The sequence below is a fragment of the Electrophorus electricus genome, chromosome 20 (genome assembly GCF_041902795.1).
Source record: "Electrophorus electricus isolate QZ-2024a chromosome 20, ASM4190279v1, whole genome shotgun sequence".
Classification (NCBI taxonomy): Eukaryota; Metazoa; Chordata; class Actinopteri; order Gymnotiformes; family Gymnotidae; genus Electrophorus; species Electrophorus electricus.
The window spans coordinates 9330661-9357609 of NC_137516.1; the positions used below are offsets into that span (position 1 = coordinate 9330661).

Here is a 26949-nt window from a genome sequence, read left to right on the forward strand (position 1 = left end):
TTCCTTAGGGTTAGAATGGCCTGACTGCACATCACTGGCAACAGTTGTGTATTATTTAGGTTTGTGTATTGTTTAGGCTTTTATTGTAAAAGGCATACTGACCAGTCGTTTACCACACTACAACAAAAGGTACAGTTTTGATTCATCTTCTCTGAAGGGTTTTTTTCTTCCACAAAGCCAAAGACTAACCACTGCAGTTATAGATCCAGATGCATTAAACAGTTAACATAAGTCTGGTAATAAAGTCCAGCTGAACCCAAATTAACACTGCATAAACGTATCTGGTTAAATAGGAGTCAAAGCTGTGTTGGGTTATAAAATAATCATCATCAAGAGAACTTCCTTATTTTTTTAAAAACCACGATACTTTAAGTGGAACAATACCAATACAATAACTTAGTCATTGCACACATAGTGGGTATTTTCCAGTGAACAGTAAAAAAAAAAATTAAATTATATTTTTTTTAAAAAGAGGATTTTTAAACTTTAAAAACAAATGCAAGGCATAAAGCAACAATCACGACAAGTGTGAAAGAGACATTTCCAATATGTCAACAAAAAGAATGTGGAAAAACAAGAGAAAAAAGACAATTCACCTTATGCAGGTAAGAAACATACAGAATTGTTTAATGCATTATATAAGGCAGTCATTCTTTAATCTTGTAAAACAAATGGTATAATAATTGTATAACAAATGGTATAATAATTTAATGGGGGGAAAAAAATGCACCAATGTTGATATTTTACATAAATAACCTGAAAAGTTACTTATGTGTTGCACCTGAAAGTGGTGCACTACAAGCCTGCACAATAAGGTCGTGAAACTTAATAAAGCAATTTAAAATATATACGCGTTATAAAGAACTGCCTCGAGCAAAAATATGCACATGATAACAACCAGGGAAGTCTAAATCGACACACTGAGATCGAGGTAGTTACTGTAATATTTTGTTATACCAATTAAAAATGTTAATTTACCTAATTAACAAACTGCTCACATAACTAGTTAGAAGCTAATTATTTAGCTAGAAAACATTGTTTGTTTTTTGCAGTTTTATTGCATGCCTTCAAATAGCATCACGCTATTTAGCTAGCTTCTACTAAGGTAGACAGTAAAAACTGAATAACTAATGTCACTGTCAAATGTGGGAAATTCCAAAAGCCATGCTTTTTGCATTGAAAAATGCAGTCTTATAGATGGTGTTCTATCTGCTTCCCAGATCTTTGCACAAGTCTGTTAAATGTCTAATATTTGAAATTGTTGAATAAAATGGATTTCTAGCAATTAGCCCCAAAAAAATCCAAGAGTGTTCATTTACGGCATTACATTGCCGATTCATAGATTTGTTTTTAACCTTTTTGATTCAAGTCTTTATATTTAACAGTTCATATTCCTTAAGATTATATTAATGTTAAAACATACTATTTTTTCAATTTTTTTAATCTAAAATGTGCTTGCTAGGTGTGTTCCTTTCTTTTAAACATGCCACAGAAAAACTTGACTGTATATGAACAATTAAGGTGGTGACTGATATGTGCCTGGTTAATGTGATAGAGAGGAAAAAAGAGGAGGAGGTATGAAACCTTTGGTGTTTAAGATGCTTTAAAAAAAACCACGACAATTCATTACATCTAGATGCAGGTAAATGGAAAATAAAACAATTGAGTTGATTAGATTTTTAATGTTGAAAATTTAGTTAGTTGTGATTTTTAAACCACCATTCAGAGCCGCATTTTTAAGGCTGCTGCTCCTTTTTAAGATAATTATTCTGAAAACCCTGCTGGTGTTATCTGCTTATTATATTAAAACTGTTAGTGTTATACATGTTGAGGAATGCAGCTGATGAGGATGAACTGGAATGCAGTGAACATCTATAGTGAATGCAATGAATCATGCCTAACTATCTCTGGTGTACAAGAAGTATGTAAAAACATAATACATAATGTGTATAAAGACGAGGTTTCCTTCCAGGTGCAGTAAGACACTTAATTTTTAAATATGGTGAAATGATGTTTGAATTCCATGGATAGGACAAGTCACAGGCTACACAAATCAGAAAATGATCGAATTGGGAAGGTTTATGCTGGTTGTAAAGAAGCTCGACCCTGCTGTACAATGACTAGTTAATGCTTGTGTGCCATCAAGATTTATGTTTTCCATAAAAGCAGCAAAAGAAGAGAGTGGATTTAATGCATCAAAAAATAGCTACGATACTCCCTCTCTTGTTTGTAAAATTGGATACACCTTAAAAAGAGTGCGAGATTGTTGTTGGTCAGAGTTTAATAGATGATGTCACTGAGGCAGGGCAGAAGGCAGAGAGAAAAATGAAACAAAGCCAATGTTGTCCCACTGAATGAGGATGTTATTAAATTGCAGAAACACCCAAAATTGTTTTTAACAACTGTGAACAAACAAGTGGACACATTGTGTCAAATCACGAATTTGAAGGAAAAGAAATTGATATGGACTAGCTGCCCAAATTAATGGTGCATGATATTTGTATCCACAATGAATATTTTTAGAAGAAAAAAACCTCATCTTGCTCATCTTTGCAAGTTGAAGTACTTCATTTTACTAGGGAAAACCCTTGATGAGATAGACTTGAACCTGGAATGAGAGTAACTAAATGGCAGCTGGGAGCCATGCCTTAGTAATAACATCCACCACCCTGACAGACAGACATCTACAGACATCTTATACATATGAATGAAGAACGCTAAAGAGGTCCAATTGTTTATGAATATTTTGGTCCTCATTCTTTAATGTATAACAGAAGATTTAATTTAGATCTATTTTGTTTGTTGCTTCCCTGTGTCTTATGCTTTCTAAATTAATGAAACAAAACCATCACATAGTATGCCTAGTATGAGGTATAGTGAGCAAGTGACTGCCAGAAGATCTAAGAATGTGAGAAGTGTTACACCTCACTCTCTGCTTATGTGTGTGTAGTTCAGGGGTGTGTGCTGTGTTCCCTGTTCTGCTTCAGTACCTGCTCTGGTCTCCCGCACTTTGTGCATTTCCTGTACCTTCTGGTGACGTCACTCACTCTGCGACGTCTATGTGGAAGTTGCTGGTTATAAGAGGACCACCAGAGACTGTATGGGAGACCTAACTTCAACTAGAGCTTGAAGGCGTTTCTGCTGCATTTGTTATTATTTGTTTCACTAACTGTTGTTCTGTGTTAGACACTCTTTTGCTAGATTATACATTTATGAGATTGGATTGCCTGCTTCCAGAGATCACTATCAGAGTGAGGTATTTTTATACAGACCAAGGACATTCTGCTAACACGAGAATAAAGAGAGAGAGGTTGGAGATAGGCACGTTTTAGTCTGATGAGCTGATACAGAGGATAGTGAAACTTCCTTCATAGTTCCACAAAGAAGGATTGAGATAAAACACCTCACTCTGTTACCCAAGTTAGAGTGTAAGGGAGACTGCAAGAGGCACTCCCCTACATGCTACCTGCCTCAGAATCATCTTAAGGGGCTTTTTCTTCTACACAGCCAATGATTAACCACTGCAGTTACAGTCCAAGAAGCATTAAACAGTTAACAGATAAGTCTGGTAATAAATTACACATGAAATTAAATATGATAACACATTGAATTAATCTCTCAATAAAACAGCAATTACTTTACTGAAAGAGAACCAGCATCTACTCTCTATTCCCTGAGTCGATAATCTCTCATTAATCAACCTGGTTGAAACTCACAGCAGCCATAACACTACTGTGATACATCAGTAGCCCTTACTGCTGGAGTAGGTAATTGTGTAGAAGGCAACAAGGTACTTTTTGAAAATATTTAGCCAAAACAAATCCCATGCCCTACCTTCAGCCATTCTTTGAAAGCCACTTCCAAAAACACATGAATGGGTACTGCCTGACTACAGCTGGAGGAGTCCATGAAAGAGGAGAGAAGCGCAGCAAGTAATATCACTGTATCCAGCTACCACTGTATCCAACTTGATTGGAAAGAATTGATTTTTAGCATCAGAGTATCTTTTGAGCCATATAACTATAACAACTATATTCCCCCGCCCCATGATTCCTTGCACATAAAATGCACATCCATCAAGTCAAAATCAGATTCTATAGTAGGCTCGCCAACAAAAATGTGTCAGCATACTAAAACAATGTTAAAGCAAGGTGATATTGTATTACCTCATCCTTCTACCATAGAAGGGCGAGAAGATAACATGAAGCCAAAAGTGACTTTTTTGAAGTATTTTTGTGTGCTTTCTGGAATCATTAACAAACGACAGAGAGGCTATGAATAAGATACCAGAATCTAGAATTTTCATAGCAATAAGGTCGAGTGCGTGTTCTAGTGAAGACGACAAATACGTTCACTCAAAAGCAGATACTGAGCCTAGCCAGAGTTCGAACAGTCTGCAGCATGCCTAACCCAGTAACTACAGACAGTAGAGGTTCACACAGCAGGGTGCTTGAGCATGATTCGAGAGTCATGCCACTGCTATTTAGAAGTAGGTTATCTTGAAAAGTAGTTTCAAGCTAGCCATGTGAGATTGTTGAATTGTACGGGAACGATATCTCATGTTTACTGGCAGAGACACTGAACTTTAGTCCATTTACTCTAATGCCTACTGCATAAATCCAAAAATGTCGAGTAAGTTACATTACATACAGTTGCATTTTGAGTGACTTAATTAATCAAATACACTACTACGGAATCACCTTTTGTACAAAACTGCTCTGTGTTCGTGAAAATCTAGCTACCATTTTCAAAAAAAACTCTGCTTTCACACAAATGCTGAGGCCCACTGAATTTACTGTAATGGTTGGAGAAAGCAAAAGGCAAAGTAGTTTTATCTAGTTTATATTTTTATGTTTGTAAACCAAACTATTTCGTGTTTGCCATACCTATAACCAGTGAACTATATAATTTTGTGATCAAGAAACACTTGGCACCATTACACCAGCTTTGACAAAATAATGTTGAACATCTCTTCCTTTCACAAATGGATGTTCTGCACAGCAACTGAAATACAGGTGAAAAATAAAAAAGATCACATAAAATATCATGCATACATGAAGTAATTTGAAATTACTTTTTTTATTTACTTATTTGTTTTTGCATTCCTGAAAATGTTTCATTTAAAACCCAGAATGTAATATGGCACACTACATAAAGTTAACAAATTTAGCTGCGCCCAACTGTACTATTTAAATTTTTCAGCATGTACACCATTCCTCAGTGCCGCTTTGTTTCACTTTATAACTATATAATAAACACAATATAAGCAAATTTAAGATAGCATTCTTGAAAAATATGTTATCAAAAATACAAGATTATGTACTTTTTCCACAACCTCTCAACCAAGTTTAAAAACCACTGCCTTGAACACTGTGACTTACACATATCTCAAGAAAGAATGAAATAGGTTAAAAGCTGGTATTTTTCCACAAAGTTGTTTACTGGCTATGCTCTTTTAAATACATACAAATGTTTCATGAAATCAGCAGTCCAAGTCCAAATCATATTACAGCCTTAGGTTATTTGGTGAGTTTAGCTAGACCTCTTGCCATGACCTGGCATAATTTAATACAAACCAATCATCGAATTTGGCATGTTTTATGTCATGTGCGCTTATTTAGCTATTCTTAATGTGATATGCATTACATGCCATTCTTAATGTTATAAATTACTGCATGCCCTGATTATAGTTATTGTCAACCCAATAAGTCTGTATGCCCTACACATGACAATACTATTTTATTAGTGGCAAAATTGTAGTTATTGGCAAAGAACATGAAACTTTATATCCTCCCAGGAAACTGATTAAATAATTTTTCAATTGTTCTTAAATCATTTTCTGAAAAATTGACATACAATGATATACAAAAAGATTTTTGTAAATAGTTTTCACCAAAAAATGTCCCGTTAATTTTCTCCATTGGCTAGACGGTTTTTGTCAAATACCAGAAAATTTCATAGTATGAAAAATATAACACCTTTAATTTCAGCACAGTCCAGTGTGATTAACCAATCACTAAACATCTTTGCAAGCAGGTGGTCATTAGCCTGGTCACTACAGCCTTGCTAATACAGCCTCATTTTGCTACAATTTTTAAGAGAACAGTCAAAAACATTTTTATTATAGAGCAACTACTTTAATGATAGCTTTCAGGATATAGCACTAGGGTTAGGGGGAAAAAAAGGTACAAATCTTTTCTTGTAACTTTGTATTATTGTAATTTTATTGTTGTGAAATTATATTAGTCAGTTCCAACATTTGGAATGGAGTGGCAAGCACGCAGCCATTCATGAGGTTTTACAGCAAAAAACATTTATTCATGAGCCAAGAAAAAAAAAAATCACAATGAATATTAACTCATTTTAGCCTGCTTTGATCATTTTGAAGCCTGCTCTTTTTGATCAAGTAAAATAATTTGAGTGTTTGCTACCGTTTCTATGTTGAAATACAGTTTGTCAAGCTTATGTTAGACATTTTAGTATTTACTGTAATGTTGGCCCGAGTACCACAGGGCGCGGAGCAGGACGCACAGACTCCCTCGACTTTGTGCATATAGGACAATGGTGGCACTCACACGTAACATTAATAGAGAACATAAACATACTTAACGCTAACGATTAACATAGGCTAGTCAAACAAACACAATGGCTTCACAAACCTAGATACAAACGTTTTACTTCAGATGCTAACAAATAATGAACAACAGTGAGGTAGGCACTGACAGGGGTTTAAATAGACTGACAAACAATTAACGATAAACCCCATACAGGTGCATGCCATCACAGGGGTGTGGCTACAAACAATTGAAACCCCCCCCCCCCGCACACTGCAGGCCGTACTGCATGACTCTTGGGGGTGGGGTGGGGGGGAGAGTTCCATGAAATTTACAAATGGGAAACTCTGGATTCTAAATGACTCACGAGTTTACAAGATATAACATACCGTAAACTTTTACCTTTTCGGTTGGAGAAAATGCCCGTGAATCCTCTCATGAAACATGAAAAAACATAACTGCTGCATTTCAGCTCTAGTTATTTCCATAAAACAGAAAAGTAAAAAGATACAACTCTGGTTGTTGTTTTTTCATATAAAGAAAAGCAGGTTGCGTTTTTGTACCACAATGCTTTTAACATGTAGTAGGCAGATCTTCCGACAAGCACCCCAATGGAGTGATGTTGTATCTACTAGTTAACCATCTGATGTATACAGCTTTGCAGCAAGGCATCTGCCATTTAGAAATAGTGCTTGCCTCTAACAGGTATGCAAAAGCAACTACTTTGAGTGAATCTGCGCATCAGCCACTCAAGTATATTAGCCATAACGGCACTATTGGCAATCAAGACTTACCAACTGCAACTTTAGGGATTTATGGAAATTTAGTTTATAACTTTTGACAGTTAATTGTTTGTTCTGCTCGGTGCACAGTTCTAATTGGTAATTAAGTTATTAGCTCTGACTTTAGCAGAATGCTATGTGATGGTAACACTTGCTCAAATTTATATTATAGCAGACTTTGATCAAGGACATAGGCTATAGTTGTAGACAGGTAAGAAGAGCACAGTAAATTAAAGTGAATGAATTATTAAAAAGGATCCCTTATCTATGCATGTTCACGTCATTAACACCATTAGCATAATTAAATCCACAAGAAAAGGAGGCTTGTGCTGGTTTCATTAACTGAACTATTATTGTTAGGCTGTAACCATTAGTAGTTAAAACATAAGAACTTGGGAGGGAATTCTGGTGAAACATCAGCATCGGCATGTGGAGCTAAACAGCTTCAGCCACCAACCACCACGAGTGGCACCAGCAATCTGAATGCCATCTGCATCTTCTTCTCAGGAGTGGCACCATATACCCAATGTCAGACACGGGCAGGTGTAATTTCTGAAAAGCAGGTGCCACAATTAATTGGAGAGACTTCTGTGAAGTGGCACTTGCCAATACGTGCCACTTATGGATGACGTAGCTATAATTTTGTGCTGCCACATGCCAAAGGGAGACCAAACTCCCTCTCCTGTTTTGTACACAGAAATACATGACTCTTAGCTAAATTTAAGTACCATTTATAGTTTTTGCACCAACAAATTTTAAATGCCCTGTGTGGGTGGGAGCTTTTTTGGAAAATGGTTATCTCTAATACAAAAGACATTAGGAGCCATGACACTAGTTAAGATTCCAGTTTTTCTTGTAGTGTTTCTGCAATACACGATCTTAAGTCTGTCAACAGTCAAAATTAGACTGTCCTAGTCAAAATTAGGAATTTTGGTAGCCATCAATAAAATCCAGCATGTCAACAAATTGCAGTTTTACAACCACAGTTCCTCAGTCCCTTTTGTAACACCACTGGCTTTCCAAAATAGTTAAAATAAATTCTACTACTGAGGATACAGAGAGGCTGATGGGTAAACAGTGATGGACCACTCGTGACAACTTAATGTACTTTGGCTATTGTATCACTATTATTCATGTTTTTAGCAAGAACAATATGCCTACAGCATGGAATTTACACACCCACACTCCTATGTGAACATTTATTTTCTCTCACCTCATACCACCAGTACATGACTCATAAATTTGCTGTTACACACACAGACTATGACTCTGTGGAGTATGTTCAAAATGTTCATAAAAAGACTACTTGAAATCAAACAAATATCTACTCAATTTGCTGGTTACAAGAACTATCTACTCTGTTAACACCCCACTTCCCCGGTATGTGTATGTGAAACGACACACAAAGCCACATCCTCTTGGCCATCACACTTCCTAACTCCTGACTATCAGAAGCGAAGCCTACTTGACCTTTCCATCCTCAGTAAACCATCAGCCATCATACACAGGTCCATGCTCATGTGATACAAACAAAACAAAACCAAAAAAAATTAAAATACGCACACACACAACATACTGCTTCCCTCTCCAATAGTGACATTTTATCATACCAAATACCTCTCCATATTACTAGTGGCCTATAACACTTCAGACTGTAACATCAGACCAAGAGGCAAGTGATGAATTGGAAAATTCCAATAGAATGAGTAAGAATACAAAATGGAGTAATAAACAGGAAAAAGAACACATCTAAGATATTGCAATCATTGCTAGCATGTGTCGACGTGTGTTCAGACTCCTGTCCTTCACAAATCCTTACTAAAGCAGGTCCTTCCGCAGGCTGAGTCTATTAAAACATCTTACAGGACGACTAGCAATAGGCTTATATTTTTGGCTATAAAAACCTATAACTTTTGACTGTCTGTCAATCATGTAGCGTTATTCCGGTTAGCCTGATGCGACACAAGTAGGTTAACGTTAAGTAGTTGTATTTTGGATATGACAATTCGGTGAGACGTATTCAACACTTCCTGCTTAACCAAATAGTTAGCGAGGAAGAGTAGCCCGCACCCTAGCCCTACAAGTAATTATATTAGGCCTATTTTTCTAAAACAGCATACAATAGCAATTCTCTACACTTGTAGGTTAGCTAGCTAGCTAAATAAGTACACGGACAGGAACATATTTGACAGACGCTGAACAATGTGTGATACAGAAGCAAAAGAAAACACTGCAACTAACGTAACCTATCTTAGCTAGCTAACCAAAACCCATCATTCTAACAAATACAAAGACGGTTTAGCTAGTTAGCTGGCGTTAGCTAGTGTAAAGACAGATGCTTAAATGTTTAGCCAGAGAAGTGTAAAAGCTATAAAAAAAATTAAAGCTAATATGACATTATCTAGATTAGCTACAATTAAAACACTGACAGGCTAGCTACTGGAGTGCCAGCCTGCAATCCGTTTAACAATTATAGCTAGATAGTTACTTTTTATAGTAGAGTTACCACAATTTAGCTATTAGCGTTAGGTATCTTAACGAGAAATGATGAACGTTTTCAGATAAGCAATAAACATAACCTAACTAGATAGCTAGCTAGAGCTGTGAGCTGTAAGATGGAAGCACTAACGTTATCCACTTTTTGATGTTACGGCCTTGACTTATTTTGTGCATTACCCATGAAATTATAATGGTTACATAGCCATCAATGACTGACAGCAATGTTCTAACTATGAAGTGATTATTAGCGTTAGCTAACAGATTAATAGACAAAAAAACTCGATAGCTAACGTTAGCTACTTTAGCTAGCTAGCTACTGCCAGAGGGCTAATTTAAATGCACTAGCTAATTTAACGGACATAATGGGGTCAAATAGGAAAAATAAAGCAAAACTGTCCAACTAAAATCTACCAATTAAAAACTTAGCTACACATCTATCTAGCTTACCTATCTATGTTTAGATAGCGAGCTAGCTACACCTTACAGAAACTTGTCAAATAACGTTGCATATGCTCGACGTATTTGCAGTATAACCTAGCTAAGTAGCTAGCACACCGGGATTAGCACATCAACATGCCTGACGACCACCAGACCTGAACAGAAAACCAGCGCGATAATATTAACTTACCAGAAATTGACCGTTTATGACGTGTGATCAGATGAGTTGTGTTCGTTATGGTTTAACAATAAGGAACAACCCGTTTCGTGTTCCAAGATGACACCAGATCCTGTTTACAGACCTAAGAAGAGAAACGTACCGCTAGCAAACTTGTAGAACCTCACATCGCCAAATGTCATCACCCAGGGACTTATTGTATCCGCATACATGTACCGTAAATAGGTCCTGTCTGACGAGCTACTGAAATTCATGAACAATAATCACTTGTTTGCACGTATCCAAGCGCCAACCATTTAGTATTGAATTATCACCGTGATGTTTGATTTTTACAATATTACAATAAAACGAATATAATGCTAATGAGGACTGTAAAATATCTTGTATTCACCAGCAAGTGGCGCTTAAGTCACATAAAACATATCGCAAAAGTTCAAAGGTAATCTGTTTAGAATTCTGAGAAGCGCGAGTTATTCTATCAATAACAATAGTATAATAGTAAATGTTTTATATATATATATATATATATATATATATATATATATATATATATATATATATATATATATATATATATATATGTCATAGGTAATTTACTATATATATATACTATTACCTGTCAAACAGCTGGAAGAATAACCAAATAAGTAAAGCACTCCCCTCAAAATTCATGAAATTCATTATTCTATGGCTTTAGTTTATTCAAACCTTATGCAAAAGCAGAAGAACTGTTGAGTCAAGCCTTCTGAGTTTTAAGGTGGGCTGTAAAATTTTAATAAGATACTGGTTAATAGTCTAACTTGTAATAACTTTGTCCATAGATTTCTTTTAAACTAGAAAGAATGACAATTTTGTAATCATTATCAAATTACATTTCTTTTAGTTTTCAATTGCGGTTGACTGAAGAGACACGAGTAACCTCTCTCTTCACTTAGTGCCTGGTGGGAGGGGGGGGGGGGTATAGTGGGTAGATCAGCAATTTACTGCTGAAATTCATAAAAATAATTAAAAGTTGGAATCACAATTGTATTCAGTAATGAGAAAAAAATTCAGATGAACTACAGGATAAATCTCAGGAATCAGTGAGTGAGGCAGCTGTACTGAGCTGTGTGTGTGAGTGTGAGTGTGTGTGTGTGTGTGTGTGTGTGTGTGTGTGTGTGTGTGTGTGTGTGTGAGTGTGCATGCTGTGAGTACAGTACAGCTAAGAATCAAGCAGGTGATGACTAATAAGAGAGACATTGTATGGCAATGGAAGTGAAAAAAAAATCTTTAGTTTTGTAAACAAAGTTTTTCATTTTTTAAAATAATTTGATTTGTATTTAACTGTCATTCATCATCCATCTATGCATGCAAATCCAAAGAAGATTCCAGGTGAGTAACTGTAGTGTACTGTGTACTGTAGAGATCTAGAAATATTCAACATTGTAGTGAAGTACTCAAACATTCCAGAAACACAGGCCATTTCAGACAGAGGTCCTTCAACATCTGTGCAAGCAAATTGCTTCTGGATTTGTAGAAGGAGGAACAAGTTTATATTAGAAAAAGTAGATTTTAAATCATAACATTCATTTTTTGGGGTATTAAAATTCTAAGAGTGTAGATCATGTTTCTTATGTGTTTCCTAATTTCATTGTTGCCATAGAAACAACTGGGAATGCAAAGAGCTATGTCATTAATGCAATGTCCATTAGTATTAAAATGATTTGTCACTAGAAACGATAAATTCTTAATTCCGATGGTCCAAAGGTGGTCAGTAAAATGAACAGCAAGCCTCTTCTTGGTATTTCCAGTGTAAAGCCGATTACATCTCTTTCAAGTAATGCAGTAGACAACTCCACAATAATGCATGATGAGGAATGCAGTTGATGTCTATTGATCCTTTGGTGCCAGTTATTTTAGTGGCTGTGTTAATAAATTTACATGTAGTACACCTACAGTGGTTGCAGGTTACAGTACCAGTTATTATCTGAATGGTCCTTTTTCTCTCCATGCATGTTATCTGTAAAATATAGTATAAATAATATATCTCACAAAAAACTCCCAACAGTCTTATGTTTCACCCATGAACTGAACTACAGCTCCACAGTGATTTTTAATGAAACAATATTGGATTGGTATCAATATCAGTTAAAAAATGGTATAGAGCATCTCTGAGCATAAATGCCAAATCCTTAATTTGCTAATGAATGCCAAATTCTTAATTCTGCTGCTCTGAAAGTGTTCAACAAACTGATCATCAGGCCTCCTCTCCAGTGTAAAGGTGATTACATCTCTTGCAAGTAATACAGTAGACATCTTCTGCAGTAATGCATTAGGAGGAATGGGCGATGACAGTTGATCCTTGTGTGTCAGCCATTTTAGAGACTTTGTTAATAAATTAACATGTAGCACATCTAGAGCAGTTGCAGCCTACAGTACCACAGCCATTATTTGAATGATCATTAATCTCACTGTAGACAAGTATGTCTTTGATGTTCTGTATATAGATTAGAGGAGGATCATTAAAAAGGGATATTGTCATGTATTGTTTCCAGTGGCATTTTAATACTAATGGATATTGTATTAATAACATATCTGTTTGCATTGCCAGTTATTGCTATGGCAGCAATATATGGAAAAAAAAGTCATGCAAGAACCTGTTTTTTTTGTTTGTTTGTTTGTTTTTTTAAATACCTGGCTCTGGTTGTCATGACTGGCCACTCCCTAGTGTCCTATTGTCGTGCCTTTGTTTTGCTGCACTTCCTTGTTGTGGTTCTGTTCCTTAGTTTTGTTTTGTTTTGCCCCTCATGAGTTTTACCTGTGTCTTGTTTAGTGCTCATTAGTCCATGTATTAAATCCCTGTGATTGCACAGTCTTGTGGCTGATTATTGTGAAGCCATGTCACATGTTCGGTTTTTATATTTGTCAGTACAAACCTCTGTAAGTCTTTTCCTCAGTTCGTGTAAGTTGTGTTCCTCTTTGTAACCTGCTTCCCTTTTTTGCCACTGTGTTCCTTTTAGTAAATCATGTATTCTTGTGATTGGCTCTATGACCCTGGACTCCTCCAACGATTTTGTTCCTGGATTTGCCCCTAATAAATCTCACTCTTCTCCGCATATGCATCTGCCTCCTAAGCGCTCATTATTAACCTGATATGCACTTATATAGACACTTCAATGCATCCAGCTCAAGAAAAAATATTTTGGGAAGCTTCAAACATGTGCTTCAGAATAGAGGGATAGTCGGGGCATATGAGTCCCATCAGGGCTGCACAAGCTTTGGACACATTCTTATAGTCTGCCACCACCTCCGTGCCTTCAACAATAATGTCAACATCACTGGGACCTTCACTGTGGAATGTTCAGCTCATCACTGATTTTCATGACATGAAAATAAATGTCACCTATGTCATCCCTGCCATCATCCTGCAAACAGAAAGACAAAGGATATAGCATATAAACAAAATTGTGGGGGTAGCCAGTCTTGGTCCTGGTGATCTACCACCCTGCAGAGTTTAGCTCCAACCCTAAATAAATGGTATCCATCCTACTATGCAGGTGCTGCTCTCCTTTCCTGTAGCATATGTCACAGTCTTATGATAGAATTAGTTAACCAATGGTAATACAGAGTGGAGGCCAGGCAGCAGACAAAGAGGCTAAACCAACCATCTGCTGATCTCTATGAGGCAACTGTCACCGAACACTCCTCCCCCACGAGTCATGTGGTATGGCCCGCCGCATACAGGGGGATTCACATGTGTCATTTGTAACCACGCCACCCCGGGGATTGCCTACACCAGGATAGGGATTAAAGTTACATGTTAGTCTGTCTACATAAACCCCTGTCAGTGTATGCTCCCTGTTGGCCATTGTTGCTCTGTAATGTTAAACGTCTGTGTAGCTGTTATGCCTGTTTGTATCATCTTCAGTTACGTGTGGGTTAGCCTTGTTACGTGTTAAGTGTAGAGTCATGTTACCCGTAAGTGTTATACGTGAGTACCACCGTTATTGTCTACGTTGTGTGTGAATAAACAATCGAGGGAGTCTGCGCGTCCTGTTCCATGCCCTGCGGCACTCGGGCCAGCGTTATAGCAATACCCAATGTTCACCATATTGGCTCTGTGTCTCTTCCCAGAGCTAAGCAGAATACAGACAGCCAAGAAGAACATAATAGGTCTTAATAACCTAATTAGTATGAAAGTAAGTGATTCACAGAACAATGCTAGCACCTTTGATCTAAAGATAGCATTACTAAATGTTAGGTCCCTAACATCTAAAGTACTAACAATAAATGAAACCATCACAGATCAGAGATGTAATGTACTCTGTCCAACAGAAACTTGCATCAAGCGAAATGAGTATATAGCTTTAATCAGAGTGTGTCCTTCTGGCTACAGCTATGTACACCACCCTTGTCTAACTGGCCATGGATGCCATATTGCAGTTATATATAGTGACACATTAGGTGTAAACCAGAAATCTTTGTATGATTTTAAGTTCTTTGATATTCTTTTTACTGACATAAACAGTGTAGCCAGCGATAAGAAGCCCATCCAGCCTCTTCCACTAATTGGCATCTACAGGCCATCAGGACCCTATTCAGGATTTATGAGTTTGCAGATTTCTTCTCAAATCTCGTCACTGTAGTAGAAAGAGCCATTGTTGGTGATTTCAGCATTCACTTTTATAGTGCCCAAGACCCTCTGAGATTGACCTTTAGTTCTATATTAGAATCAATTGTATCAATCAATCAATTGTAGTGAAGATTAAAAAGTATTACCCTGATGAAGGTCTAACCTGGTCAAAAGGGGGGCTCTCTTCCACCCCCAGACCACAGACCAGACCTGGGACATGGTGGTGCCTGGAGGATAAGCAACAAAACCATAAATGGCACAGCTATCAGGATAGCCTGGCTCCTAACCCTCAACCCCTTTCACTCTAAGGGTCATAAACAGATGGATGGTAAGCTGGAAAGCTCTTACCAGCCTGGGTATAGTAAGGAAGACCATAATTTCCATTAGATTCAAATTCCTATCAGGGCAAGTAATTTTGCTCATTCCATATATTCATGTAAATAACAACTTACCATTTAATCTACTATGATGTCAAATAATCAAACAATAATGTATGGTTATTTTAATGAAATTTCCAAATTGTGATGTGTGGTCCTGTTGTTTTATAAATACTTGTTGTTGCTTTATTCTTTTCATTACTTGTCCTTCATTAATTTGTTTTATTCACTCATATTACCTCATCTTTATGTTGCTTAACCTCAGGCATATTGTAAACAAATTATTACTCACTCCTAGTTGTGTTTGTCAGAAATCCTATATGAACCAATTAGACAATATATTAAGTTAATAGTTTGTAATGTCTAGAAACCAGAAAAGTAGTTAAAATGATTATCTAAATGCTCTACCCTCATTCTAAGACCAGAAGGTAGAAATGTATATGAATATGATGTTCTATATTTTTATTATCTTTATTATTGTTGTTTTTATTATCCCTTTGTTGCTTTATTTCCTTATTTTCTTATATAATTCTGTAATTGATTCGTGGTGGATCCTATGTGTTCCTCTGTCCCTATATCTCTTAAATTCTTTTCCCCCAATCGTGAACAGAGGTTATTGAATATGCATGACCTAGGCAGGCTTTGTTTCTTCCAAAAGATTACTGATAAATTCTAAACCCCCCCCCCCTCATTGAGTGGAAGTTGGGTTGAGGGGTTGGTAGGAGTTGTTGAGAGGAGAGGAGTGGTGTCTGTCAAGGCGAGCAGTTTGAATTTCCGAGTTCGTCAGTCAGAGGTGTGAACTGTGACTGGAACAAAGTGAGGGGGCAACCCCCCCACTAAACTTTGGCGAAGTCAAAAGGTTTTTTTCCTTCTTTTTTTTTCGTTTCTTAAACAAGTCAATAACCTCTCAATAAGCTGCTAGAAATATTGGGTTGTCTTAGGTTACCATATTTTTATTGGATGTCGTTGTTTCTTTTTTTTCCATCTTATTTATTTCTTTTCCTTAGTGTGTATTCATTGGAATTGACCCATCACAGGTCTTATTGATCATACCTGTCAGATCGAAAACGGAATTCCAATACACTAATTTCTTAAAGGTCTGCCCGCACATGCCTATGTGAATCTCACTCAAGCCAGATCCGAAGATCCAATTCTTCGGTCTAAGAACCCTGGTCTCCATACTGTCACCGGATGCCAAGAACTTCAAGGAACAGCAAACTGCTTCAGAGTTATCGGACAATCTCACAGCAAGGATGCTACATTCATCACCTCTCGGGCAGTTGCATGAAAGACTTATCTTAATATCTGGCACAGTGACCCGACACCCGAAGTCAAATGGACGCTCCCTTTCACTCTCCGTGCTGTCCGGATGATCTAATGGAACGCACTCATGCATCTCCAGACTGCTCGACAGCGAGTCACAAGAGCGGATATTTCCCTCCCATGTTAACAGTTGGTATCATTATTAGATTTAGTATTTATTAATCAAATTAGATTAGACTCTATTCCCTTACCTGTGACACAGCCTCATTACTCTTAATTAGTTCCCCACTTCACTGTTCGCAATGGCTTTCTCTACTGATGCTCCTATTAGACTGTAAGCATACTTTTATTTTGAACGTGTTGTTTGGAACAGGACGCACGGACTCTCTCGACGTGGTGAAACATTTAATGACACAAACATTTAGACAATGGTGGCACTCACACGTAACAGTTATGGCGAGCATAAAGACACTTGTGTAAACGATTAACATAGGTTAGATAAACATACACGAAGATCTATGAAGATACCTGAATACAAACATACAACTTCAGACACTGACAGGCAAGCAGACAAACAATAACCAACGGGAAGCATGCAGTGACGGGGGTTTAAATAGACAGACACACATTAACACGTAACCCCGTACAGGTACGTGCCTTCACGAGGGTGTGGCTACAAACAAAGGTGAACCCCCCTGCACACGACAGGCCTTACCGCGTGGACATGTTTAATAAGCTTCATTTGTTGGTCTTGATCAATAATAGATTACCTGTTTGATTACTCCCATAGATTGCGTAAGCCATTCTATTTACTTTCTTTCTCTAATTATTTTTTTATTAGCTTATCTAGATACCTGCATCCACCACGAATTGTTTGTGTTAACTTTAGCGTGTTTACATTGTTAGACTTGTGATTAAAATGATTCTAGTGAACTAGCCACTCCTGGTCATTAATAATTGTTATGCATGTTTTTCTTAGCTCATATTATTCAATAAACACACCTTGGTTAGCCCGGTGTGACATAATGTTTGGTAGATGAGAAATAATTACATATCGAATTGGTGACTTTCATGAGTTGAGACTGAATTATTAGTCATTTATACATTCAGTAAAATTAATAAATTCCCCCCTGTTAACCAGGGTGGTGCCCCAGTTAAATTTACCATCTGTAACTGACAGTTAATTAAAATACTAAACTTTCTACACATTGTATAAAAGAACCCACATGCTCGGGTGGACATACGTTTGATTTACATGATTAAACAAACAAAACACACGAAGGCAAACAGGGGAAGTAGGCTATAACAAAGGCAAGGAAACACTAAGGAACAACTTAACATAATGTTAAACTTATGTTAACAGTATGTTAAACTTAACATAATGATTCAACTATCCAAACACATAAACAGCAAAGACACCAGGAACACAACAAGGTTTAAATACATGAACTAACAATGTGGAAATGAGGGACAGGTATAAGCAATCAAACGAGGGGCAGAGAAAACGAAACCATGGCATCGAACTAAAATACACAAGACAGGGAAAACACGGAAGCTGCGCGAGACTAATCGTGACATAGACATAGAGAACATAGCCATTCTATCCCAGTCTGATGCCATCTCAGACCATTCTCTCATTTCATGTGAACTACATATGAGCCACAATATAGTAACCTCGCCTCGCTCTCACACCAGACGCATGATTATGTAAGCCACTGCATCTAGATTTATTGCAAATCTCCCAGACTAATCATTTGTGACTGGGATACCCTCAAACCCCAATGGAATTTGATTAAATGACTTAACTCTTAGAATCAGTATTTTGCTGCACACTCACTGATGTTGCTCCACTTAAGAATAAAAAGAAATTAGGGACAAAAAATTAGTACCTTGGTATAATGATCAAATTCTCAATTTAAAACAACACTAGAAAGATGCTACACTAAACTTGTAGTCTTCCAGCTTGCATGGAAGGAGAGCCTTGTAAGTATTGAAAATCACTTATTACTGCTGTAATAGCTAATCTCTTGACCCTAATAGAAAAAAAAATAATCCTAGATTTTTATTGTTACACCCTGGACTGCTGCAGTGTGCTCCTGGCCCAGTTTGGGATTTGGGACTTTCTGTGCACCTTGTTACTGGCTCCGCCCTAACTTGAGTGATTGCTGTGGCCTATATAAGGACCCTGCTGTGAGAAGATGGCAGCTTGCCCAAGCGCATACTAGAATTGGCTTAACAGTATATGATTTGTGAATTTCTAGTCTTGTGATATCCCTAGTCATCAAATGTTTGTGTATGTGTAGATCTGTACGTGAGCATTCCCTTTTTTCTGTTTATAATTGTGATCCCTGTGATAGAGTTCTTGTGTCAAGGACAACCTGAGTAAACAGAACATTCTGGTTTTAAATGATCATTTCATTTATTTGAAAAAAATGGCCTATTAGTTACTTAATTAACACCAATTAACCAAATGTAGTTGATAAATAGAATCAATTAAACTAAACAAAACCCAGGCTTGATTGTGAATCAAAAATGATCATTTAAATATAGTATTTTCAAGTGTGAAGTAGGCACACCCTGCCCACTGTGTCAGTGTGCCAGCAACAGAAGTTACAGAAGAAATAAGAAAGAAAATGATCAAAACATCTTTCAGGAAAGGGTTGCAAAGCACAATACTAAAGTTCTGGAACTTCCCAGAAGTGAGTAAAAAAGGAAATATTTTGGAAGAGGAGTTCTGCTATATCCAGCATAAAGATAGGACAGTATTACACCCTCATTCAAATATGCTGGTACTGCAATGGTGTGGAGATGTTTTCCTGTTTCAGTTTGTATAACTTGACATAAGTGACAGAAGCATGAATTCTACTCTCTACTAGAAACCCCTGCGATAGAATATAATCATCAATCTGTGATCTGAAGCTCAATTGATTTTGCAGCTGAACAACAATTTGAAACAGAAGAGTTAATCCACAGCTCAAAAGAAAAAAATTAAAGCCTAGTCAACATCCTGATTTGGACACCACTAAATGGTGTGGCAGGAGCTTAAATGGACAGTTCATGCTTGATATTCTTTATCCTCCTCTTTAAGGACATTCTGTACCCGAACCCACTTGTGTCAAATATCCTCTCATCAAACATATTCTACAAAGCTCTCTAAGTCACCACAGTGTCAAATGTGTTGAAACAATAAATGCAGTAGATTTCTCTGCTAAGACTTCCAATTTTTTATTATGATTATCATTTTTTTAATTGAGCTTGTTCATTTATTTATTTTTAATTATTCTTAATAATGTCCCACTTCTGTTTTTGGATTTTTGGTTTCTTCTGTTTTTTTTGTTTTTATTTTTTATTATCTGCTTGTTTTCTTTTCAAGTTAACTTTGTATCGTAAAGCACATTGAGCTGCATCTTTAATGTATAAAAGGTGATATATAAATAATGGTTATTATTATTATTATTATTGTTATTATTATCCATTCTTCTTCTTCTTCTTCTTCTTCTTCTTCTTCTTCTTCTTCTTATTATTATTATTATTATTATTATTATTATTATTATTATTATTATTATTATCCCTGGAAAAAAATCTACAAAGAAGACTGGACCAAAGTGTCTCCACAGAAATGAAACTGATCTCTCATAGGAAGTTATAGGAAGGGTTTGTTTGCTGCTGTTGCTAAAGGCAGTATATCCAATATGAGGCACTCTCTCACATGGGTGATATAGGTGTTCAAAATGTTCCCTCATCATTTCCTCATGTTTTCCTTTTACATTTTGTATATGGACCTGAAATGAATCAGTGTGGCAAATATGTAAAAAGAGATCAGATCAGGAGGTTGCAAATACTCTTTTAAGTCATACATACATATATACAACTGACCACTGATGAAAGGCTATAGAATGGCTAGCACAAACAGTGCATCAACAGAGCTACAGTAACTAAGTTAGGTGGAGAAGGTTTTCTAATAAATCCAAATGGCCAAATGTACACAGTGTGTAAAAACCACCAGCAACACTGCTGTACAATTATACACACCCATACCTACAAAGTAGTGCATATATGTCTACGTATTTTATAGACATATCTCATGAAATGACAGGTCCACCCATGTTATGTATAGGGCCAAAGTTAGTATATTTTTGTATTTAAATGTTCATTATCAAAATGTATATGTGTGTGTGAAAGAAAGATGCTTATAAGGAAAGGTGCAACTTGTTTATTTTTAATCTATTTATGTTTTTTTTTTAGAAATTTGGCAAAGAAGAATAGTCAGGAGATTATGTTGATTCTCAGATGTTTATTTACATGCATGGAAAAACTTGGAAAGATAAGAGAGAGGAGTGGGAGTTATCACCTCCTGCCAGGAGTGAATGAGGCCTGGGAGTCATCACCTCCTGAACAAAAACAATTGAAATTTAGCAAATTCTCTCAATTTGGATGGTCAAACACAGGAATATATAGCATTTTCTTTTCTTGAAAACAACTTAGTAATTAAGATTATTATTTATTTTCTGACTTATGTAATTGTGCACTAATTTTTCAAATCTAATTCCTGATGTTTAAATGTTGTAACTTAATTTTATTGCCTTTTATGGAGATGGTTAACTTGAATAACATGAATAGAGCTTTCAGTGGTAAGACATCTTAATTTTGTTTTTGACTTTTTTCCTTGATAGATATCTTCAAGCATGTCCCTTTCAGGAAGTGGAAATGTAAGCTTTGTGCTTTCTCCACTAATGGTCAAGGAAGAATACTACAATGAAGAATACTACAATGAACATCATGGGTGTTATAGAAGGTGTCCAGGCCTCATCTGTATTCATATAGACTGTTTGAAAACATTTCAAATACAAGCAGAACTTAAAATTATTTTGAAAGAACACACAAAAGAAGCTTAAGACTGTAACCAAATTATCCCGTGATTTGTGTAAATTCTCAGAGCCTTTAAGAAATACTCATCTGAAGACTCTTTGGAAAAACAGAGAGGTTGGTAAATGTCCCTTTGCAGGTTGCTCTTTCAAGTCTAGTGTGCTGTTATATTTTACTGCTTATAGAAACCACAATCATGAGTTCTCCACCATAGAAATTTTCACACCAGAGCTTTTGGCACCACATAAGCATTCTGTGCCTGTAATAGAAGTGGATTTTATTTCTGACACATAATATTCTTGATTCTGTTTCTGTAGCTGAGACTGAGTCTGGACTTGAAAATGGAAAGGCCATTGAGCATCAATTGGGAACTTTGTTTCTTCACAAGTAAGCACTTTTGCATGTATCAAATTCATGAATACAGGAAATAACTGATGAATTAATTGATATTGGAGAATTTGCCCATCAAAATATTAAGACTTTCATAGATAAAGTTTTGAATTTTTGCATAGCTGATGCCTCTGTTGTAGTATCATTGACTGAACAGTTACAAACTTTGAATCCCTTCAAATTGTTTTCTAGGCAGTGGCCTCTTGGCACAGAGTGCAAAAAAGAATTATAGAAAGAAAGTCATTTTATAGAAAGAATTTTACTGTTATTGCACCAGTTGGGTATGTGTTAAATGCACAATGCTTTTGTTTATGTGCCTATTTGAGATTTGCTCAGTAAATTGTTGGAAAGAAATTAGATAAATAAGATACTTGAGAGATCCAGACAGCAAGAAGGTCATTAATGTTCAGTTAAAGATGGAGAATACTTTACAGAAAACAAAATTATCTCAGAGCAATTAGGCAGACCTCTTGGACTATATATTAATGATTTTGAAATTTGTAATCCATTAGGTACAAAAAAAGAAGCACAAAGTTTGTGCTATATATATATATATATATATATATATATTGGGTGCTTGCCAATTTACTCATAAGTCTTCAACCATCATTATCATCAGTTTATCTAGCTGTGTTGTGCAAAACTCTACACATAAAAGAATATGGTTACATCAAGGTTTTGGAGCCCTTGATTAGGGATAGCGAACTCCTTGAGCAAGACTGTGTGTTTGTTCAGAGTCTTGGCTCAAATGTTAAAGGGACAGTTTTGTATGTATCTGCAGATAATCTGGGTGCACACTAATCACTGGAATTTAAATTACTGGATTTGTGTTGATGGAGTGAAGAAAGACATTTAAACAGACCGGCTCACATTAATTGATGTCTTGTCGACAAAGTTGTCTTATAGCCATAGTGGCTATTTGGAATAAGTTTAAAGCCATGGACTCTTTCACTCACCTTTGCTTATTTACATGTGACAAAATATTACAAAGTAATAGTGCTCTCTTTTGGGTACACAAGTGGACTACCAGATTTGGGGAGAATGCCTGAGATCTGTTTAGTGGATGGCTGCATATTTTTAATTGTTGAAAAGTTCACAGCTGGCATCTTGAAGTAAAGAAGGTCAAATCAAGTCAAATGTATTTATATAGCGCTTTTTACAGTTGTCACAAAGCAGCTCTACAAATGTCCAAGTCCAAGCCCCCAGTGAGCAAGCCAAGGTTGACAGTGGCAAGGAAAAACTCCCTAGAGCATGAGGAGGAACCAAGACTCAAAAGGAGGGGCCCATCTTCCCCTGCCGACAACAGACACTTGAATAGCCACAATATAAATAATAAGGAGCTTAATGAGTAGTGAAAGAGCAAAATAAATAAATAATAATACAAAGAAAGCAATTAATGTCTAGTCCGGTCCAGATGGTGTGCATGTGTCTGAAATCCATCCTGCATTAGAATGTCCATGAAGGGCATTGGAGAAGTAGTTGGCTGAGGTCGAGATATGGTGGGCTACAGCAGGGGGCATCAGGGGGTGGTGGGAGTAGCCATGGCAGCTGAGATGAGTTAAGGCTCAGTAACATCATGGCATCATGGGTAGGTGTACCTCAGCAGAAAGAGAGAATAGATTATTAGGCATGTCCAGGTACAAATGTATGTAAATTAGGGAAGTAAAATGTGAAAAGATGAACTCCAGCAGGTCTAGTTATAGCAGCATAGCTAAAAGTATAGTGCCAATAGGAAGCACTGGCATGAAGTCACCCTGAGTAACATCCCAGTTTACCATAACTCTCAATGACCACGGACCCCGAGAGCTACACCTTTATCTAAAATGGGAAGTAGTTAATAAAAGGCCTGATTGTGCAGATAGATTTTCAGTCTAGCCTTAAATATTGAGACTGTGTCTGAGTCTCGAACATTTACAGGAAGGTTATTCCATAGTTTGTGAGCTTTATAGGAAAAAGCTTTGCCCCTTCAGTAGATTTTCTTATTCTTGGTACTAGTAAAGATCCTGCACCTTTTGATCTTGATGTACTTGGAGTTCTCAAAGGTATTGTGGGGCAAGACCATTCAGTGCTATGCAGGTTATTTTAAGTATTTCATAATCAATACGAAATTTTACTGGGAGCTAATGTAAAGTAGTTAAGATATGAGTGATGTGATCAAATTTTCTAGTTCTAGTAAGTACTCTGGCTGCTGGATTTTGAACTAGGTGGAGCTTGTTTAGGCACTTAATGGTACAGCTACATAGTAAGGCATTACAGTAGTCCAATATTGAAGTGATATGCATGGACTTGGTTTTCTGTATCATGTGAGGAGAGTATGTTCCTAATATTTGCTATTTTCTTCATGTGGAAAAGGCAGTCCTAGAAATATTATTTACATGATCTTCAAATGAGAGACTGAGATCCATAATCACGGCGAGATCTTTAACTGTTAGAGAAGATGTGATTGAGAAACCATTGAGGTTCATTGAGTAATTAGAAAGTGAGAACCTAGCTGTATCTGGACCTAATAGAAGCACCTCTGTTTTGTCAGAATTAAGTGAGAGAAAAATTCTCAACATTCATTGTCTGACGTCCTTTATGTATTCCTCAAGAATACTAAACTGATATATGTCCTCTGGTTTGGCTGAGACATAGTGTGCATGGGTTTTCTCTTTGGTTATTCTCTGGTTGGTTAAGGTAGGTTCAGAGTTTATTTACTTTTGCCTTAGATTTCTGTTTTGGCAGAGATGGCCCAAAATTCTCTGATCAGTTCTACCACTGGCTTGACTCCTGTTGAGTGTATACTAGGGTACCAGCCACCCATGGCCCCATGGATTGCTACCCCCCCCAGATCTTCCTGCAGTAGATGACTTGATGCAGAGGAGCAAGAGGGAGACACATCAGTGAATAGAGTTGGTCATTCAATGTAAACAAAGAGATCGCTGATTGCCATCAGGGGCAGATGCCAGTACATCACCCTGGAGATGGAGTTTGGCCATCCACTCATGACTTTCATAGCACCAAGGGAAGTAATAAATTAAGACCTAAATACATAGGCCTATTTAAGATATTAAGGACTGAATGACATGACATATCAGCTGGACCTCCCCCTCAGATATAGGGTTTCATGGTCATTCCATCTCTACTTAAGCCTGATTTCAGGTCCTCTGAATGATGTCCTCCCTGATGACACACCACTAACACCCATAACCATATATAGAGCCAACTGCTGGATTCCAGGAGATGTGGGAGATTTCTCCAGTATCTGATTGATTGGGAGGGGTTTGGACCAGAAGAGCACAATTGGGTCTCGGCTTCAGAAATTCTTGACGCTGCGCATAGCAGGTACCCTGACAAGCTACCACCTGATCATGGGGGTCGACTGCACACTAGGGAGAAAGGCACACTCCCTGGGCATTCTGGTGTCAGATCTCAGGGATGTTCCAGTGCTTTATGCTCCAGTTCACAACATGGAAGTCGGGATGGTCCCTCTGGGCGGTGTGGGTGTCCTCATACCTAGCCAACCATTTTTAGGGGGGTGGGGGGGCACTGTCATGCAGCCCATCGGAACTGCCACAAACTACATGCCCCAGAATCCTCCAGGGAGATGCTAATCTCCGGAATATTAAGTGCCTGCACCTGTTCTCCATTTACTTAACCTATGTATTCTTTGCACTGTCATACTCATTGCCAAGTTGTTTAAGTGCATACTAAGCATTATTTTCTGACTGCTGTGCTTTTTCATGTTGTGACCAATGTTCGTATTTTGTTCTACCTTGATTTTCTACCTTGCCTTGGATGTTCCTGTTTGTCCCTGTTCTATTGCCTTTCCCTCGACTTTGGATTGTATTTTCCCTATTGGATTTTATTTGCCTGGACTGTGTTGTTAATAAATTCTTATATTGTTGTGAATTTGTGAGTGTCCAATCTATCTTGGTGTGTGACAAATACAAACTTTAAAAACATTAGTGCTTTTAACTTGGCATTGACAATTGTTATGAATATAGTTGAAGTTCTTAACGTGAAAGTGTGAATCTAAAGAATGAGGAATTGTTTTATTTCACAAGATAAAGTAAATTCTCTGAAATTGATAATATAAAGTAGTAAGCTGTTTTAACTCATTATATCAAATTGAAACAAATAATGATCATTAGAACTTCTAAATCTTGAGTTGAAACAAATGTCAAGTTGAGCTTAATCACATTTTTAAGGCAGCAGGTAAAGGTTTCTACATTTAACCAACATGAAATGTGTTACAGTGTATCTTTCTTTTCATAAACCTCCTGCAATAAGTAAGTTTGTTTCACCTGATAGAAGTTGAGTTGGGTGTTTAAAACTATATACATTGTTTGTGTTGTCAATCCTGCGCTACTGTTTGTCAACATGGAATGGGTTGGAGTCCTGTTCCAGTTTCTCAAATGTTCCAGAAGCTTTGGAGTATGAGATTTGAGCATATGAGATGAGAATCCAGATTTGTTCTAAATATCAATTCCAGATGAACTGTTGTAATACTCCTGAATTCCTCTTTGATCTGAGAGGGGGGTGGGGGGTTCTCTGGTTAGTTAGTACTGGTGCCAGTGTATTGTTCCTAGAAGTATTCTTTCCATCTCTTCTTGATGTCCTGTTGGTCATGATTTCTTTCCCATCATGATCATTGATGGTTGCTTGGCAGGCAGAGAAAAGCTTCTTCACTTGTTTCACTTGACAGCATTGAGTTGCCTCGCCTTGTCCCACCTGCCTTTAGCCTTAGCCTCTCTCTTCATCAATGATATGTAGGGTGGATGCAGTTAGCCAATTCCCACCGTGCACTGGCTTCTTGTATGGCACGTGCTCTTGAGCAATGTCAGTGATGGTTTCTTTGATCTCAACCCACAGTTCATCTGGTTCCCCTGCCTCCTTCCTGAGCAAGTCGAACCTGTTCCTTATTTCAACTGCATATTGCTTGGGGACATCAAACTTCCTCTGCATGGCAGCACGCTTGATCTTGCTTAATCTGACTTTGGCTATAAGG

General features: G+C 37.1%; 1 protein-coding gene across 7 annotated transcripts in view; it reads right to left on the minus strand.

The window, feature by feature from the left end:
- Window positions 1-10772, minus strand: part of gapvd1 (GTPase activating protein and VPS9 domains 1) — a 65517-nt gene extending 54745 nt beyond the window's left edge. For 3 of the 7 annotated variants that reach the window (XM_081703009.1, XM_035536127.2, XM_035536126.2), the window contains exon 1: window positions 10464-10758. The gene's annotated coding sequence lies outside the window, so the exon portion shown is untranslated. Of the gene's footprint in view, window positions 1-10463 lie in introns of all 7 variants that reach the window. The other 4 variants (XM_081703006.1, XM_081703007.1, XM_081703010.1 and 1 more) reach the window with 4 other exon arrangements.
- Window positions 10773-26949: the final 16177 nt, after the last annotated feature.